Source organism: Bos indicus, chromosome 28, assembly GCF_029378745.1.
Source record: "Bos indicus isolate NIAB-ARS_2022 breed Sahiwal x Tharparkar chromosome 28, NIAB-ARS_B.indTharparkar_mat_pri_1.0, whole genome shotgun sequence".
In the NCBI taxonomy this organism is placed as follows: domain Eukaryota; kingdom Metazoa; phylum Chordata; class Mammalia; order Artiodactyla; family Bovidae; genus Bos; species Bos indicus.
Genome location: NC_091787.1, coordinates 15,910,201 through 15,923,899, shown reverse-complemented (window position 1 = coordinate 15,923,899; position 13,699 = coordinate 15,910,201). Strand labels below are relative to the sequence as shown.

Genomic DNA, 13,699 nt, shown 5'->3' with positions numbered 1-13,699 from the left:
TTGTTGTTTTCTACGCATAAGGCATGAAGTTCAATTTCATCTAAAAAACTAACCCTATCCCAATACTAATGTACACATTTCTGATAATTCTCTCAGTCTTAAATCAACTATATCAATCTTTCCAAAGCTTAAGAAAGTTTTCTAAGTCAAAAATGTGTAAGGAGGGGGTAAAGTAATAATGGAAGGTATGCAAAACATGTAGAGCATTTTTAAGAAAATGCATTCACTTTTTAAAAACCTGTTATTGGAGTATATTTGATTTACAATGTTGTGTTAGTTTCAGGTGTACAGCAAAGCGAATCAGTTACACATACACATGTGCTGACTCTTTACAATTCTTTCCCCGTATAGGTTATTACAGAGTATCGAGTAGAGTTCCCTGTGCTATACAGTAGGTTCTTATTAGTTATCTATTTTATATATCAGATCAGATCAGATCAGTCGCTCAGTCGTGTCCGACTCTTTGCGACCCCATGAATCGCAGCACGCCAGGCCTCCCTGTCCATCACCAACTCCCGGAGTTCACTCAGACTCATGTCCATTGAGTCGGTGATGCCATCCCGCCATCTCATCCTCTGTCGTCCCCTTCTCCTCCTGCCCCCAATCCCTCCCAGCATCAGAGTCTTTTCCAATGAGTCAACTCTTCACATGAGGTGGCCAAAGTACTGGACTTTCAGCTTCAGCATCATCCTTCCAAAGAAATCCCAGAGCTGATCTCCTTCAGAATGGACTGGTTGGATCTCTTTGCAGTCCAAGGGACTCTCAAGAGTCTTCTCCAACACCACAGTTCAAAAGCATCAATTCTTCGGCGCTCAGCCTTCTTCACAGTCCAACTCTCACATCCATACATGACCACAGGAAAAACCATAGCCTTGACTAGACGAACCTTTGTTGGCAAAGTAATGTCTCTGCTTTAGAATATGCTATCTAGGTTGGTCATAACTTTCCTTCCAAGGAGTAAGCGTCTTTTAATTTCATGGCTGCAGTCACCATCTGCAGTGATTTTGGAGCCCAGAAAAATAAAGTCTGACACTGTTTCCACTGTTTCCCCATCTATTTCCCATGAAGTGATGGGACCGGATGCCATGATCTTCGTTTTCTGAATGTTGAGCTTTAAGCCAACTTTTTCACTCTGCACTTTCACTTTCATCAAGAGGCTTTTGAGTTCCTCTTCACTTTCTGCCATAAGGGTGGTGTCATCTGCATATCTGAGGTTATTGATATTTCTCCCAGCAATCTTGATTCCAGCTTGTGTTTCTTCCAGCCCAGTGTTTCTCATGATGTACTCTGCATAGAAGTTAAATAAGCATGGTGACAATATACAGCCTTGATGTACTCCTTTTCCTATTTGGAACCAGTCTGTTGTTCCATGTCCAGTTCTAACTGTTGCTTCCTCACCTGCATACAAATTTCTCAAGAGGCAGATCAGGTGGTAGGAGTGTATATATGTCCATCCCAGTCTCCTAATTTTTCCTTCCCTTCTTTACTCCCTGGAAACCCTAAGTTTGTTTTCTACATTTGTGACTCTATTTCTGTTTTGCAGATAAATTCATTTGTACCATTTTAGACTATATATGTAAGTGATATAATATGATATTTGTCTTTCTCTCTCTGACCTCACTCAGTATGACAATCTCTAGATCCATTCATGTGACTGGAAACAGCATTATTTCTTTCCTTTTATGGCTTAGTAATATTCCATTATATATATATGTATATATGTATGACATCTTCTTTATCCATTCCTCTGTCGATGGACATTTGGGTTGCTTCCATGTCTTGGCTATGATAAATAGTGCTGCAGTGAACACTGGAGTACATGTATCTTTTCAAATTATTGTTTTCTCCAGGAGTGGGATTGCTGGATCATATGGTAGTGTTTACTTTTTGTTTGGGAAATTATTATTTCCATCCCTTTTCTTTTATCTCAGTCTTCTCCCAGATTTTTCTTACAGATTTTTTATTTCTCCTGGATTCTAATCAGTTTTTTAAAAATGAGGTTCAGGCTAATGATTGGAGTCTTTGTTGCTTCCAGTGTCTTTTTCCTTGATCTGGTAAGACAGGCCTAAAGCAAGCATGTCACCTTCTCATATACACCTTCTTCGGGCTGTCTAACCCTTAGAATCATAGTAGTTTTTCTTAGCAGACATTGTGAATAGACTTGTTTTGAGAGTGGGTACTTGGTATAGTGTTTTCTCTTTAAAATGTTGAAAGAGAGAGTGGTAGAGCAAGCTCACCATAAAGAAAGCTAACCTTTATACTAACTTGCTAGTCCCTACACATCCAGCAACTGCTCTACATAGCGTTTTTACTGGAGATCTAATTCACATACTATAAAATTCACTACCTTCACATTTAATTCACTGGCTTTTGGAAAGCATCTAACATAGGCTCTCCTGGTTGTAAAGTGTGCATGAAAGAGCGACACAGACTCGAGGGTGTCTGAGGGACGACTGTGTACAAGCTCTTGGATCCCATGAGCCTCTGTTGCTTCTGCGAAGTGGAGATTACCTTCCTCACTTCACAGGGCTGCTGTTAAGAAAAAATAATCATTATGAGAATCACTTTTCAAATACAGCCCTTGTTACTTACTCAGCCCTTGATACATGTCAGCTATTGTATCTGGACATAATTGTCACTATTATATTCATTCCATAGAAAAATATTGTCATACCAAAGGTTTTGTATAAGACATGGTGAATCACAGCCAGCCAAGAATTTTAAAATGTCTTTACAGCAAGGTAAAGGGAATCTAATCATTGTTGAGAGTCTAGCATTCACGAGGCACTGATGAATGCATTTATATATTAAAATTTTAAATGAAAGCAAGGTAGGTAGTTTTAACCCTACTTTATAGATGAGGGAACTGAAGTTCAAGTAAGTTAAGTAACTTATAAAAAGTTACCCCAACTAAGAAGCAGCACCAGGGTTGAAATCTATTCTACCTGTTTGCAAAAACTTTTAACTGTTCCACTTATTTTAGAAACGTGTGTCCTGTGGAAAGGAAAATAAACCAAAAAAGAAAAATTTCTACAAACCTCTAGATTTCAACATTGAGAATAGTCACTTTAAATGTTATACATGTAATAAGTATATAGTAAATATTTATATATAATATTGATATTTATATCCTATACCATATACAACTTCAGATAATTTCTGATGGATGGGAACATGCAGTGGTGATTAAGATTTCTGATTTTTGTTACCTTAATTGATTTTGCAGCATGAAAGTATAGTCATTCTTTTGTATGGAAATTTACAAGAAAACACAATCAAAGGTTTTAAAAAGAATAAATCCTAAAGGAAAGAATTGAATTAGCATTTTGAAAAGAGTAAAAAAATATGGATGATTCAGGCAAAAGAAATGGAGAGAATAAGATAAATGGGTTTTCAAAAAAGGATAGTTTTTGATTGTTTGTTTTAAGGAAAATAAAGTATTAAAATATTTTCATGTATCCAGTATTTCTTAAATGCTGTTGTTGATTATTAGTTTTTTAAAGGTAGCATCCTCTACACAAGGATTTTATTTTACTTTTAACCAAGAGCTACCTTGATGATGTAAGCTGCTGGGGCAGGGTATGTGTCTAAATAATGTTTGAGCCACCAGTACTGGGCACAGTGCTGACTTAGACACCCACCCACTGGGCAGGAGGAGGAACCATCGCATAATATGTAGCTCTAGAGGAAAGTTCACATCAGTCTATTTCTCCTACCCTAAACTTCACTAATGTTAGTCTCCAGGGGAAAAAGTTAAAGGGGAACATTTACCTTGAGGACAGTTCTGAGAAAGTGACAATATTTTAGGAAGAATATTGAATATTCTAAGAGAATGTTGTCCAATGGAATTTTCTATAATGATGGAAATATCCAACAGTAATCACTCGGAGAAGGCAATGGCACCCCATTCCAGTACTCACTAGTAATCACTAGTCACATGTAAATCTTGAGTACCTGAAATGTGACTAGAGCAAGTGAGGAACGTAATGTTTAATTTTTTTAATTAACTGCAGGCAGCCACCATTGTGGATTCTAAAGTATGTTCTTCATTTTTGAGCACATATTATAGTATATCCTATCAGGCACAAGCAGATTTTTTTTTTTTTTTTTTAAATTTTAAAGTTTCTTGATGGAATGGGTTTTCAAGATTTCATGCTGACATGTCTTCATTTTGTTTTCAACAAGCTAATTTTCAAATAGGAAGTCTTCCTATCTTTGCTTAGACAACTGACTCCCCAAACACTACCATACTAAGGGCATCTGTGTGATGTTTTAAAGATACAGTGATACAGCCCTCTGTCCTGGATTCTACATGCTATCTTGGAAATAGTGGATAGAGTTGCTTTGCTACATTTTTAAAGACCAGATAAACTCTGGTTCCATTTTAGACAATTAAAAGGAAATGTAAGTACTTCCAAGTTTAAAAAAATCAAGCACTGGAGGCCACAACAGGAAAAATGAGGACTATTATTAAATTTAAAAGTAATAATAATGAAGGAACCAAGACACACATTATATAACTGAAACTTAATTGACCAGATTCCATTCAAGAACCACCTACCACCACTCTTGTTCTATCCCCAGAGAAACTTCGTTTTTACTGGAACCTCCCTCCCTGAAAATCAGGCAAAAATAAACATCAGTCTGTCTCTAAAAATCTAACCCTTCTTTTTCCTTTAAGGTCCAACCAGTCAGAGTTCTTGTGGGAAGAAAAGCCTGAGGTTTCATGTTATTTTCTACTCTCTCCACTCTGTCCCCTGGATAGCTGTTAATTAGCAAGATAAAAATAGTACATAAAATAAGCCAGTGACCGTCCTTAAAGGAAAAAAGAGATAACTCATCCTGCTGCTGCTGCTGCTGCTGCTAAGTCGCTTCAGTCGTGTCCGACATAGACAGCAGCCCACCAGGCTCCCCCATCCCTGGGATTCTCCAGGCAAGAACACTGGAGTGGGTTGCCATTTCCTTCTCCAATGCATGAAAGTGAAAAGTCAAAGTGAAGTCGCTCAGTCATGTCCGACTCTTAGCGACCCCATGGACTGCAGCCCACCAGGCTCCTCTGTCCATGGGATTTTCCAGGCAAGAGTACTGGAGTGGGGTGCCATCGCCTTCTCCAATAACTCATCCTACTATAGCTTTATTTAACCTATTAATTTCCCCAGTTTGTAATCATTAGGCCTTATCTGTCATCTATGGGAAATGAGCCTTGATAATACCTGTCTTATTATAAATGTCTCATTTTAACCCTCTTTTCCATAAATGAATTCTGTTATTTTATAACTAACCTATATTCTACTTTTATAACTAGTCCTAGTGTACCCCCTTCTCTGAAAATCTTAAAACCCAAGTGTTTAGAAAGCATCTTAGCCAGTATTTTGATCAGTGATATATATATATGTACTCTTTCTTTTTTACTAAGCAACCCAATTATAAAGATTAGGCTATGGTTCTATAGTATTTTTAAAACTTGCAAAACCTTTCGGTGTGCACAATCAAATTGTAACTCCAGGGAAGTTGGTCAGTCAGTTCAGTCGCTCAGTCGTGTCTGACTCATCGCGACCCCATGGACTGTAGCCCACCAGGCTCCTCTGTCCAAGGAAGGCCAGTCCAAAGAGGAGGGGAACTTGCACAATGGAGTTTGGTCATTAGGGTTATGAACGGCGGATGTCACACAGGCTGGAATTCTCGTCCTGGCTCCACCACTTACTAGCCCTAAGCCTCTCTAACCTCGTAGAAAACTAATGGGGAATGCATGAGCTGAAATATGTAAATTTCATAGCACAATGTCTGACACATGGGAACCACACTCAAAGTTAGCCATACACACAGTTTCCGTGTACAGACAGTTGGGCAGGAGAGCAAGCAGGGGCAGAAATCTTGCCTCTTCAACTTGCCAAGTCGTGTGCTCTGACACTGGCCTTGAGGTCAAAGGGTCATTTTTATCTTTTCTTTTTTTTTCAAAAGTACTGTCTAGTTAGCACGCCATATACTTGGAGGGCTGTGTCCCCTTCAAGTGGATGCCCGTTTCCAGATCACACAAGGACACCACCAGGGCTAGTGGAATCCCACCACCACCACCCATTCAGGGAAGAGTAGGTTGATAGATCTAGACTTCCAAAATTTGGACTCTAAATCTAGTTGTTTTTCTGTAATACTCCCTCACCTCTGTATCTTCTCAAATGAAGGATGCCCTATTCAGTCGCTAAGTCATGTCCAACTCTTTGTGACCCCATGCACTGTAGCCTGCCAGGCTCCTCTGTTTTCTCTATCTCCCGGAGTTTGCCCAAATTGCTCATGTCCACTGAGTCAGGGATGCTATCTAACCATCTCATCGTCTGCCGCCCCCTTTCCCCTTCTGTCTTCAGTCTTTCCCAGCATCAGTGTCTTTTCTAGTAAGTCAGCTCTTCACATTGGGTGGGCCAAAGTATTGGAGTATGTTTCAGCATCAGTCCTTCCAATGAATATTCAGGGTTGATTCCTTTAGGATTGACTGGTTGGATCTCCTTGCAGTCCAAGGGACTCTTAAGAGTCTTCTCCAGCACCGCAGTTTGAAAGCATCGATTCTTTGGAGCTCAGCCTTGTTTATGGTCCAACTCTCACATCTATACATGACCACTGGAAAAACCATAGCTTTCACTATATGGACCTTTGTCAGCAAAGTGACATCTCTGCTTCTTAATACACTGTTTACATTTGTCGTAGCTTTCCTTCCAAGGAGCAGGTGTCTTTTAATTTCATGGCTACAGTCACCATCTGCAGTGATTTTAAAACCCAAGGAAAAAAAAACTTGTCACTGCTTCCACTTTTTCCCCTTCTATTTGCCATGAACTGATGGGACCAGATGCCATGATCTTAGTTTGTTTTTTTTTTTAAATGTTGAATTTCAAACCAGTTTTTTCACTCTCCTCTTTCACCATCATCAAGAGGCTCTTTAGTTCCTCTTCACTTTCTGCCATTAGAATGGTATCATCTGCATATCTGAGGTTGTCGATATTTCTCTCAGCAGTCTTGATTCCAGCTTGTGATTCATCCAGCCTGGCGTTTTGCATGATATACTCTGAATATAAGTTAAATAAGCAGGGTGACAATATACAGCCTAGTTGTACTCCTTTCCCAACTTTGAAACAGTCAGTTATTCCATGTCCAGTTCTAACTGTTGCTTCTTGATCCACACACAGGTTTCTCAGGAGGCAGCTAAGGTGGTCTGGTATTCTCATTTTTTTAAGAATTTCCCAAAGTTCGTTGTGATCCACAAATTCAAAGGTTAAGGCTTTAGCATAGTCAGTGAAGCAGAAGTAGATGTTTTTCTGGAATTCCCTTGCTTTCTCTATAATCTAACAAATGTTGGCAATTTGATCTCTGGTTCCTCTGCGTATTCTAAACCCAGCTTTTACATCTGAAAGTTCTCAGTTCACATACTGCTGAAGCCTAGCTTGAGGAATTTTGAGCATAACCTTAATGTGAAATGAGTGCCATTGTATGGTAGTTTGAACATTCTTTGGCCTTGCTCTTCTTTGGGATTGGAATGAAAACTGACCTTGTCCAGTCCAGCGGCTAGAGGATGCCTATAAACGTGCTTTGTGTGCAAGAAAAGGTGACAGAAGTGTCATTTGCTGTTTAAGTTTTCCATTATGAATCAAGGTACCCTCTTAATTCTTGTACGATTCCAAAAGACGTGATGTGTATTCAGGAAAGACGGTCACTGCAGAATAAGATGGAAACGAGTTCTTTGTGGCACTAGCAAGCTCAGGAACAAAGGCATCAGTGATTATGCTAGTGAAGCAGGTGTGTTAGCAAAGTTCTACTGAAAGAAGAGGCTAGAATGACACAGAGGACAGTTGGTCTGGGTGTGAAGAACCTGCTGTTACCACTAAGGTATCACGTAGCAGGAGCCACTTTTCTATCTGGCAGCAGACATAAATCTTGTTCTAGCACTTGTTCACTGGTGTTTTCTCGGGAGAGAAAAAGGTACCGCAAAACAAAAGTACTCATTCTGCTCCTGCAAAAGCATCATCTTTCAAGTGCAGCAAATTGAATCCACTTTGAAAGTTTAATTAAAACCTTACTTGAATTAAACTAACAAAGTTCAATTCACCATGTTTAAAATTGTGCTTCTGGTGAGAGGGGATAGGGGGAGAGGGCTGGATTAGGAGTTTGGGATTAGCAGATACAAGCTACTATATATATAGAATCGGTAAACAACAAGGTCCTACCATATAGTACAGGGAACTATACTCAATACCCCGTAATAGACTATAATGGAAAAGCATATGAAAAAGAATATATATATCTGTCTGAATCACTGTGATGTACTGCAGAAACTAACACATTAGAAATCAACTAAAGTTCAATAAAATAAATCGAATAAATTCAGACCCCAAAGGGATGGTGTATAGTTTGTGGTTATACTGGACCTGGGAGTAATATTTATTAGTAAAAGAATCCTTCCTCCTTAGAGGTCTTAAGAATTGAAGAGTTTGAGAAATGCTCAGTCCTGGACTGACCAATACAGTAGCCACTAGCTACATGTGGCCAGAGAGTACCTGAAATAGGGCTAATACAAACTGAGATGTGCTGCAAGTATAAATATAAAATATACCAGAGATATGAAGATTTAGTACCCCCCAACATACATCTCATTTATAATTTCTACATTAATTAAATGTTGAGATAGTAACATTTGGGATATACTGAAATAAAGAAAACATACTGTTAAAAATAATTTCGCCTGCTAAGCACTTCAGTTGTGTCCGACTCTGTGCGACCCCAGAGACGGCAGCCCACCAGGCTCCCCCGTCCCTGGGATTCTCCAGGCAAGAACGCTGGAGTGGGTTGCCATTTCCTTCTCCAATGCATGAAAGTGAAAAGTGAAAAGGAAGTCGCTCAGTCGTGCCTGACTCTTAGCGACCCCATGGACTGCAGCCTACCAGGCTCCTCCTATTCCTCTTTAATTTTTTAGTGTGGCTATTAATTTTTTAATTATATATATGGTGTGCATTGTATTTTTTTAGACAGCACTACCATGGACAGTAGTAGATTTTGCTTTATACATAGTAGGTCTTAAATCTATTAGATTTTAAAATCAAAATCATTACTACCTGAGTATCAAAAGCATGCTTTGAAGATATGTGAATTTTGCTATTATTTTAAAATCCCAATCACTGTATTGGAACAAAATGTTGCTGAAGTTCTCCAAACAGTATTACAGCACTAGGAAAATATTTCCTCACTTGTTAACACTGCTTAACGTTCAGATGAGAGCAAATAAAATTTTATGGTAATATATTTTAGATTAAATAATTACATATATTGTTTTCCTATAAATTGAAGTAGGAAAGGAAAATTTATACTAATTATATAGCTTAACAGAAAATAAAATGTTCATAATTTATTGTCTAACTATATCAATCATATTTTAGAAACATGCTTTTCAGTTAAAAATTGCTACTTTGGTTCTTTTCAATTGAACTGATTTTTACTTTATCAACCATGAGACCTAACAGTGATCTTAAATTGTCAAGTTAGATCGTAGAATCAATAGAGCACTGATAAGTGGAGTATGTAGCTTTATGTTGCACACAGCACCACCTGTTGGAGAAATCTATTACCAATTTTGAAAAATTCTGGAGGAAAAAGTAAAAACTGAACTTAAGCAAGTCAGGACTTTGGTTGGAGTGTAAAGAAAAAAAAAAAAAAGAAAAAGCATGCTAAGAAACTATTAATTGAACCATAACACAATACTAACTTGCTCTCAGTGCATTGCCGTATAAAAGACTTTAAATCAATGGAATGATGCCCACCATGTACATGACTGGACCAGAGCAATTCCATCACTCCTGCTAGTCAGGGGATAAAAACAGGACCAAAGCGGATGAGCAGTACCAATGCCAAGTTTTATACACGTCTGTGCGATGGACTTGCTAGCAATTCCATGTCTTAATGAACCATTATTGGGTTCAAAAATGACATCAGACATCCTGTCACAGATGTCAGGTGGGGGCCTCAGCGCCCTCCAGGGACACTGAAGGAGTATGAGAGACTGGGCCGTATCCTGCAGTGCCTTCGGTGTCGGTATGAATGAGGCCGACTTGCAGGTCTAGGCCCCTCGGAGCACAGTGCACTTCCATGTTTGCGCCACATGCTGAGTTACTGACTGGTGTTTAGCTTTAAGACATTATATCCGATCCTGATTTTGAAGATAGGATTATATTCATTGTTTCTTGTCTGGATATAGTACCAACGGTTAAAAGAAGGGTTGAGGAAAGTTATATAAGGGGGCTAATTGTTTAAAAGGCTTTTTATTTACATAAATAGAAAAGTAATCTAATGTGGAAGAATATTTTTCTAGAAAATAACATAGAGAAGCAGATGTAAAGAATACGAGGCTTCTGCAGTCATAGCAGAAAACCTTAGAATGATTGATTTTTCCAGCGTGGCCAAACATGCCCTCCCTGACTTCTCTTCCTCCAGGAAGCATTCCCTAAAGCCCAGTCTAAGTTAGATCCACCTGGTAAATAGTCTACGGCACCTGGCCTGTCTTCTTCTGTAAGCAGCTTTGAACTTTGCTGTCTTCATGGTGGACTGTAAAGCTCATGTGCGCAGAGAATGGCTCTGACTGGTGACAGTCATTATGCCCCATGTACGTAACAGCTCTTAGCAGTGTTGTCTCTTCATCATAATGTGTTGACCGAATGAAGAAATGAATGACTTTTATCCGGGCATGTGCTGCCACTCTCGGTGATACATTTCCTCAGTAATTTAGTGACCCATATCTAAGAGAGAAAGCAACTTCTAAATGAATGGATGCCACAAATGAGGAGAGGGGGGTCTGGGAAGCAGGAAAAGGGCATGTAATGATTAGAAATTAGTTTTCTAAAAATTAACTTCAAGATATAGGGTCATTAGAAATTATAAGGATTGCTAAACCTGGAGAGAAAACCAAACAGATATGTCATTGTTTCCAGATATTCTGCATCATTAGCCCTCAATTACTTGTGCAAATCTGAATAACAAAGGTCTCTACCTTGGTGTAAAATAATGCTAATTCAGACAGATGAATAGCAGATGCCAGAATTCAATGAGTTAAATTACTAAAATTATGGGACCTTTCTGTACAATCTTTGCAACTTCCCATGAATCTAATTTTTCCAAAATAAAAATTGAAAAAGTTCCTACTATGTTTTCTTTGAGGAAGAAGGGTCAAGTTTATAATTTGAGGGTTTTTTCCTGTAACCTCACAGAGGGCTTGTTCCAAAAGTTGCATGTTCAGATGGAGCTGAACTTTAGTTCCAAGAAATGAATGTCTATAATTTTCTGAAATATTTCAGTATATTACAAGTGTGCTATTGCTCCCCATATTCTATGAAAAAAAAAAATATTAGTTCCTCAGTCATGTCTGACTCTGTGATCCCATGGACAGTCACCTGCCTGGGTTCCTCTATCCAGGGAATTCTGCAGGCAAGAATACTGGAGTGGGTAGTCATTCCCTTCTCCATGGGATCTTCCTAACCCAGGGATTGAACCTAGGTCTCCTGAATTGCAGGCAGATTCTTTACTGTCTGAGCCACCAAATTTTATAGCCAGAGTTAAATACTATAAGTTTATCTTTTATTTCCCTCATTTCTCCCAATTTATCTGCTACCTAAAGTTCTGTTATTGGGAAATTTTCTCTTAAAAACTGAATGAGATTAAAATGATAGCAGTTCTGATTTATACACTTGTAGAGATGCAAAACAGAAATGGTGTGATTTTTCTTTAAAAGAAATCCAAAGTTAGATCTGCCACAGGCAGGCTCTATGGCTCTCCTCTATCCAAGGTTGTATGACCTTGGAAAGAATATGCAACCTGAGTTAGGTCAACAGAGCTGTGCTGGGGGTTTTGTATCATTTATTAGTTATATCTATTGCAGAGGAAAATTTCTTATCCTGATCTTATAAACAAGTAATGTAGGGCTCAGAGTTCAGGAATCTGTCCAAAGTCCAAGCTCACTGGTTTGAGAACTGGATTTGAACCTAAGATACTTGTCTACAAAAACTTTCCACAGACCCATATGAGCTAGCCTGCCCTTTTGAATTCTGATATTCTAAGACTCCATTTTTTTCTCACCACTCATTATTAAATACTCCATTCTTAGAAGAGCAAGCTAAGAGAACATTCACATGACCAGAAATGAAACCCCAGATACAGAAATCATCCTTTGTGAAACCTTTAGCTTGCATTTCTTCTGTAGACTATTCACTCTCAAACCTGCAGATCACAAACAGCCTTTAGAAAACAGATTCCATACAGGAAAGAGAGTCATGGACTCATTTAACCAAGTTATCAAGACATTTATGACATGCATGTAAGAGTGAGGCCAAACTGATCAAGGTGATCGTTTAAATGCTTTAAGAAAAACTTATTTCGTGGGCATGTGATTTCAGTTCTGTTATTTATGGTTCATTGTATTATGACCTTCATAAGCATTCATATTTGCCAAGCATTTTATGATCCTTCTTGCTCCGTTGCAAAATCTCATTTACAGAGAATGCTGTCACACCTTTTACCAAGAAGGAAACTAAATGAGTTACAAGGTACTTAAGAAATGTATCATTCATCAGCAAGGCAAGAATGCTGGAGAACATTAGCTTCCATTTCTCATTCCACTGTCATCAGAGCTTTCTGCTTCTGGAGTGAGCCAATAAGAAGTCATGTCATCTTTTGGATCAGGGTGTTTGCATATCTATCCACTAAGTGAAAGTCGCTCAGTTGTGTCTGATTCTTTGTGACCCCATGAACTATACAGTCCATGGAATTCTCCAGACCAGAATACTAGAAGCTTCTCCAGGGAAGCTTCCCAACCCAGGTATTGAACCTAGGTTTTCCGCATTGCAGGCCAATTCTTTACCAGCTGAGCCACAGGGAAGCCCAAGAATACTGGAGTGGGTAGCCTATCCCTTCTCCAGGGGATCTTCCCAACCCAGGAGTTGAACCGGGGTCTCCTGCATTGCAGGCGGATTCTTTACCAACTGAGCTATCAGGAAAACCCTGATACCCACTACTCATCCATTTATCATTATCTATTCACTACTCATTATCTATCCACTACTTATCTGTTTATCAACCACTAACCAGTGGTTCAGTGTTAAAGAATCTGCCTGGCAAGCAGGAGATGCAGGTTCGATTCCTAAGGCAGGAAGAGGCCCTGGAGAATGAAATGGCAACCCACTGCCACTCCAGTATTCTTGCCTGGGAAATCCCGTGGACAGAGGAGCCTGGTGGGCTACAGTCCACGGGGTTGCAAAGAGTAGGGCACGACTTAGTAACTAAACAGCAGCGGCAGCAAACCATGTGCTAGCAAGCCTGCAAACTGTGTTATATAGTGATTGATGTCCATTGTCTGTGTGGTTTCGTCCCTTCTCCCACCTGGGTCTTAGCTCTAAAGCAGACCAGCTAAGTTAATTTGGGCAAGTCACTTAACCTCTCTGAACTTCAGACACTTACTTCACCAAAATGCTATGTGGGCAAAATAGTAATTGACCTGCCACAAAGTAGACATGCAGTAAGTGTAAATTTTAACCTTCCTCGTGGCCAAACCGATTTCAGAACTCACCTTTCTTTTCCCTTTGATGTCGGTGTATGTAAGAGAGAGAGGGGAAAAAAAAAAAAAACTTTACTAGTAACGGATTTAAAAGAGAGGGATTCCAGAGTCCTTTCATTGTGC

At 39.1% G+C, this 13,699-nt stretch overlaps 1 protein-coding gene across 3 annotated transcripts in view; it reads left to right on the top strand.

Moving 5' to 3' along the window:
* The window catches only part of ANK3 (ankyrin 3), a 382,561-nt gene that overhangs the window by 297,546 nt on the left and 71,316 nt on the right, over positions 1 to 13,699 (top strand). The window lies entirely within an intron of this gene.